A 6995-nucleotide genomic window follows, 5' to 3' on the forward strand; every position below is an offset into this window, starting at 1 on the left:
GTGTGATCTGTAAGGTTTAAATTCTCAGTAAGCTTACTGACAATACCCAGCTGAGATTAGTAAACCAAATTTTATTCTTCACAGAGAAAGCACAATATCAGCAAAACAATTTTTGCTCAGTGGATGGGAAAAAAGGGTTTTATGCAGAAGAATAAATTACATGAAGCAGAGAAAAACTAGTTGGGCAGTGGTTGTACAATCAGTTTTACAGAGTGTCAGTCATTATAATACGTATAGGTGAGATTATCTTGATGTTTCCCAACCTGTATATTAAATATATATTGCTGGAATGTAGCCAGCTCACTTCTGAAGGGCTCCTGTGGGTAACATAGGTACTAATACTAAACATAATTACAAATATTTTTCCTTTGTACAGCTACCAGAAGACCCTCTCCATTCCATTCATCTGCTCCTCCAGTCCATCCTACTCCTGACCCCTGCTCTGGACGCGTGATGCGTAGTTAATTTGGCACTGTTGCTAATCTGGCCTCTTACACCTGCGGAGATGCCAGTTCTTAGGGTTGTACATAAGCACCTCCTATGGCTTCCCAAACATTTTTTCCTACTACAAAGCAAAGAAACCCAAACAAGTGCATTGAATATAGTCATTCTGGATGATGGAAAAAAGCACCAGTACAATAAAAGGAAGAAGGTAGAGCTTTCTCGGAGAAAGTAATCAGAACATGCCCTACTAGTACATCTCCTGTTATCAAATGGCAGTGATCCAAACTTCACCTTTTTCCACTAGAAATCGAGGAGACAGCCACATCAGCCTTGACCTGAGGACAGAGGCTGAGAGGTTAGGAAGAGAGGTTACCTGGGCAGGTTACTGCTGAGTATTTTACTGTTTAAAGTCACTCCACTATCAAACAGGTCTGAATAACCACATTTATCATCTATATACAGTATTAGAGAGCTGGCTGTGTAGCTATTGTACTCCTCTACAATACTGAGAAAATGAACTTGAAGGCTCATAAAATACAGAAGTAATTGTTCTGTACTTCTTTTGCTTTTCCTTAGCTATATATTTTACTTCTTCCCTTCTCCTCTTCCCTCTTAACAAGCCTTATGCTTAGCAATTTTAATTTTTTCCTTTTTCGGACTGTCAGTCACAGACAGTGTCTTGACTTACAAAGAGATCTTTTCTTATTCCAGAAGCCTTTTTTGTCACTATGACTGCAGGCTTTATGCTTATCTCCTGCCTTTCAGATAAGCCTCCCCTTCACTAAGATCCATCCTATAATCTCAACCTCTTTCTATGTGATTTAACCTCCCTGAGATGAACAGATTTTTTTGCTTGCTTTATTTGAAAGGATTTCATTTAGGGGACTCAGTTCTGATACCATCTAGACTCGCAGCATGCGGTTAGAAAATACAAACAACAATGAAGAAAGCTTTCCATTTTCTGAGAAAGCCAGTTTGGCAAAAACTGTACAAACACAGATGAAAAATTAAAAGGTGAAAATAAACAATCAATTTCCTTTGCATGGGCGTAGCTCTTTCCAGGCTAGCAAAACTTTATGGCATATACTTCTGCCATTGCCTTGTTGCAGATACATGAAAGATAATTTCTGTGCTTAGTTCATAAGTAATTAATAAATAATCTTTATTTTGTCAACAGCTCACAGGTATACAAGGAGAGGAGACCTTGTTAAAATCTAATCCTATAGTCTTGAGGGTTTAACGTCTCTGTAGGCTGCTGGAATTAAGTGGCTGTGATTTTTCTGTCAATTCAGACATTTGCTTCATTAAAACTTCATTAAATCTGAACACTTACACTCTTGATTTCATATATTTCTTAAACATCATGACAGACTTTCAAACGTTTATTCTGTTGATATGTTCATTTTTAGCAATAATGTATTATTTATATTTACATACATGACTGAAACCCTCATATATTGTAGACAGATGATATCTTACCAGAAATCCCTATAAAGCAGAGTGGTAATCCCTCTATGTAAACACTCAAAACAGGAAAGCACATTCAGAATTTTCTAGGCGCATTAAATTTAATCCTACTTGGCCTCTCCAACTAAAGAGCAAAATGCATGCAGCGAACTTTTCTAAGAAGGAAGAAAACCTTGCTAAACTCACCTCCAAACAAACTGCAGCAACTCTCAGTTTTTCTTGACAGGAAAGAAACAGCTGCTTTTCATTACTTTGGGCAGTAACATCTCATTAGCACGGCACATCAGGAAGCTGGGGAACCATCAGCTACACCTGATGAAGTTGATTCCAAGTTTCTTCAAGCTTGACTCAGTCTGAGCAGAAAAACAAGTTGGCTTATGCAGTGGGTAACGGGTAGGAGTAGTTCTGGAAACACTGCTGAGGATGAGGGCTGAAGGAAATGTTCTGGAAAACTCGACTTTGGCCCCAGCAGAGGCTGACTTCTGCTGTTTCACTCCCTAGGCAGAGATTTTTGGCAGTTAGGCAGCAAATAATTTCCCCTGCCAAGTAAGTGAAAAGAAATGTATTCTCTGTGACACTTTAGTTTACGTAGCAGGTCAGGGAGGGTATCAGTGAACAGAGGTCCAGCATGGGTTGCACAGCTGAGATACGCTGCCTGCAAGAGCTAAGAGTATCTAATTACAGCCTTCACTCCCAGATGTCCCCATTGGCGCGAACCCTAGTTATAGCCATCAGTGACATGCACTTTGGCAAGCTCCTGACAGAATGGGTATTTTCCAGGATGCCTGGAGCAGCTAAGAGCTTGCGGAGCTCCACCCTCCGCATAGGAGGGTCTGTGCTCCGAGGCCAAAGGAGAAACGAGTTTGAGTATCCTAACGATAAAGGGTCTTTCTCTTTATGTGTATATAAATTGGATTTCATCTTCCAGGTGGGAATGTGAACACTGAGCTTCTAATGAGACTTCATTAATTTCATTTCAGTCTGTGTCAAGAGATGATGAAGTCTGGTGGACAGATACTTAACTGTGGAGCCCAACAGAAAGCTGGAACCACCTCTACTGTGTTCAAAGTATCCTTCAGGAATGATACCCTGGGGGGACATGAGGAAGCAGGGGACTGTGAAGCACTGTACAAGCACTGTGAAGCCATTGATTCCTTGACAGTTTAATATTGCTTATCAGTTTACAAGGGCTGTGAAACAAGCAGGGTTTGACACCAATACGGTCAGTTCTGCCATTGAGGGTACGAGCTTAGGTAAAAAGTGCTAGATTAGTGAATAGTATACCTCCAATAATCACAGCTAAAGCAAATACATAAATCCGAAACACACAATCACCAATGTAATTATTATTATTATTATCTCTTTTACCATTGAAGAACCACTTTGTTGAAAAGAACAATTATATCAGTACATTTTTAATTCCTTTTTTAAAACACATTTTTCTAAGTAAAGGGTACAAGTAAGACCTGTAAATTTTGAAAATTTCATTAAAAAGTATTTTCTCTTGGACAGAGTTCCTGTTGAGGGATGATACCACCCTTGTGATCAGCTTCTCAGAGGAATAGGCTTAGGGACAATTCTCACCTTCCTCCTCTGCAAACCAATGCTCTTATCTTTTGATTGTAGCTTCCTCCAAAAAACGTGCTTTTTCCCCACTAAAACCTATTCTGAAGCCTGACCAACCATACAGGAAGGCAGGCTGATAAGAAGTGGGAGTAGAGGTTGTTTTTGATATCCTAATTAGCTAGATAATAAGTTGCATTTTTCCTATTAGGAGAAGCTCTTCTGCTGAATCATACTGTTGAATTCTAGGAGACAGCGTAAGGCTGTTGATCCATGTTGATGGATGATCAATGTAGTTTCCACTCATGTTTGCAAAGGTCTGGTTGTCTTTCTGTCGTTGCTGTGGTAGAAGCTAGGACGGAATGCTATTTATTCACAGATAGGAAAATCACCAAGGGAAGATTTGAAGACGTGAATGAAACATTTCACAGAGATACAGATGATTAATTTCAGAGAGCCATGGCTCACAAAAAGAACCCTGATTTAAAACTGCTCCATAGGGGTTATGAGTAATTTAGCACAGGATAAAACCCTCACATGTTGCCCATGTAAAATACGACACCTCTACGTGTTATAAAACGACATAGCTGTCCTCTGCTTTTGTTGGTATCAGGCAGTGCTGTGACTTCCTGATAATTAACCAAAGCAGGGAAACAGGCAATCAAGAATCACGTTTTCCTAGATATCACCTGAAAAGAAGCAGCTGGGAGTACTTCCACATTTGGCATAAGGTGCATAGCCTCTTTTCTTGTGTCCTCCAAATTCAGTGAGCCTCAAGATGCATGTGAAACGTGTCCCCTTCAATGCTTTTCTTCACTGAGGCAGAAACAACCTGCATGTCACCGTGACATTGGGAGGGTACCTTCTGCCTTCCAGTTTTTGCAAAGGTGCTTGAAGGAAATTAATACAGCTCTCAACTTCACTAATTGCTCACTTGATTATGTTTCTCAGCCACACTGTAGCTCTGTATTGGCCAAGGACATGGAATACACAGCTAATGGCTGCCCTCCCTCCCTCCTTCCCTCCCTCTCCCCCAGGCTCTGCAGAGCATTGTCCTCACAAAATTATTCAGAACAACGTCTATCACACTGGCAGGAGGAAAGTGCTTGATCACTTGGATGACCTCCTGAGGTCCCTTCCAACCTGAATTATTCTGTGATTCTTCAATATCTTTCCTGCTTGAACACGTGTATTTTCATCACAACTGGACTTCCTAGAACATGCAGTTCCAGCTAAACATATTAAACTGTACATGCAAACACACAGGCAAAACAATCTCTGTGAACAGACATTATCAGATATAACTTCACAGATACCATTCATTACAATTCACATGAAATATGGAAATAATGAATTTGTGTATTTCTGTTGCCCAGCTATATGCAGTATGTGAGACAGTTTGCAGAGAGCGAGCACTCTGTTTAGAAGGAGTTGAGTTATTCTGTCTTTGGGTGGAATAACGCACAATTCAAGTCTTTGGCAACATTTCCTGGTATCACTTAAGTATAACGCTGAGCCTGATAACTTCTCCCTGAGCAATGATTCAGAAATAGGAAAGGTTTTTGTCTAGTAGCCGTCCATTGACTGTCGAAGTCAAACCTACTGAACTGCACACATTTTAGAGAGCATTCAAGTCCCCAAAATGTGAAGAGTTCCCAACTCTTAGGCAATAAACTTTGCTGTGGGACTAACCATACTCTTTTTTCCTGCATCCTCTAAGCAAGGTTGTGAAGCTTAAATGAGCATATTTGAGCCTCTGGTTCAGTTTAGATCACTCACTCCTGTTGCTGGTTTTATTCAGGAGGCTAAATATTTCACTGAATTCAGTATTAAAAATGCAAATAACTCAGTCATATCTAATTAGGCATTTTCTAAGCAATATTATACCATTTCACACAATACAGACTGAAAGAAGAAATAATAAACATTAACAACCACTTTTAGTTCAGAACAGGGATAAAATGTGTTCTTGCTTTGTGGAGTTTCTCACGAATAAGTTTAATATACTATATAATAGTTTTCTTCTACTTTTTGTGACCGAAAAAGTACAATTTTCTCTTTATTATGTATCTTGGGTCGTGCTGCAATAGTTCGGAGCCCTTCGCATTTCTTAATTGCAATGTGGGATTACTCCCACTAGGTGCTACCCTTCCTCTACGGTTTGTGAAGGAAACCATCCTCCCAGACTAAAGCTGGACCACCGGTGGGTGCGCTACCCAAAATGCAGAAGAGGGGCTCATTCTTCATCCCATCGTGATGGAAACATCTTTCTAAACACTGACGCAACAAAAGACACCCCCCCCCCCCCAAAAAAAAAAAAAACCAAACACCAACACCAACAACAGACCAGCCCCCCCCCCAAAACAAACACCCCAAGACCAGTGGAAATGTCTCAAAATATTAAAAGAAGAAAAGCTGTTGGATCCCATCAGATTAAGACAGCAGGCACCCAACACATAGCTAGTTCTGGTAGGCAGCTAATAGCAAACCCTGAAATGGGACTGTTTTATTGAAGGAGCTATTGCTCAGAAATGTCGTGGTGCTGCACAGTCAAAGAACTACACATTCAACTACACATTTATTGTCATAAAGCCTAGCCTGCCCATTAGACCATATTTAATATTTTAAGGCCCTTTACAGGGGGCGTATGCCTTACGAGGCATTCTGTGGCAGCCTTGAATGTTACATGTACTAATATTTCACTGTCTCCCACACAAAATAAGAATAAAACACTGAGATTATGACTATGTTACACAACCTGGTGACTGACACATAAGTAAAAATAGTTGCTATATTTACCCATTGTAATACCCCCGGATGAAGTCCAATTCTCCTCACTGGAGACAAATGGAAATGGAGAAGAAACCAGTGGAATATTTTGTGAAAAGAGGAAAAAATCTGTTAAAGAAGTTACAATAACCAAAGCCTTTCAGCCAGGCAAAGTATCCTTGCTTGCATAAAGCAGCAGTGAGATGCCCAGAGAAGATAACCCTTCTGAAGAGAGGTTGCTTCAAACCAGATATTTCAGCGCTGGGCATGTTTTTAAGCCCTGAAAATGACAGGTGTCTCAGGGGCAAACACTGCAAGCTGGGTCTTTGCCCAGGTCTGTTGAACAGGCTGTATGAACAGTATCTTCCCCTGAGAAGGCTCCGTGCTCCCTTTCTGAAGGGGAGTCAGGGGTCAGCTTGCACATTGGCACGTGAGACACTGCAGTGGGACAGACTGGTTTGTACTCCTAAAGACAGACCTTGGACAGTGGCCCAAATAAGGTGCTCGTTACAGCTGTGTTGCGTGTCATGTCGCGTCCCCCCCGCAATGCGCGTGGCTTTGGACATCATATGGCGCTGCACAGGAGATGGTGGGTCTTTCTCATCTGGCCTCCCACTACGTGATAGGCAGGTGGAGTTAAAGCTCTGGAGAGCCAATGTCTGAAGGAACAGCATAACTTACTCAGCTGTGAAGCTTCTGAAAACATGAGCTGGAAGATCCATTAAGTCCAGGTCTTACGAAGTCTGGTCTCA

This window comes from Accipiter gentilis, chromosome 13, assembly GCF_929443795.1.
Source record: "Accipiter gentilis chromosome 13, bAccGen1.1, whole genome shotgun sequence".
Taxonomy (NCBI): Eukaryota; Metazoa; Chordata; class Aves; order Accipitriformes; family Accipitridae; genus Astur; species Astur gentilis.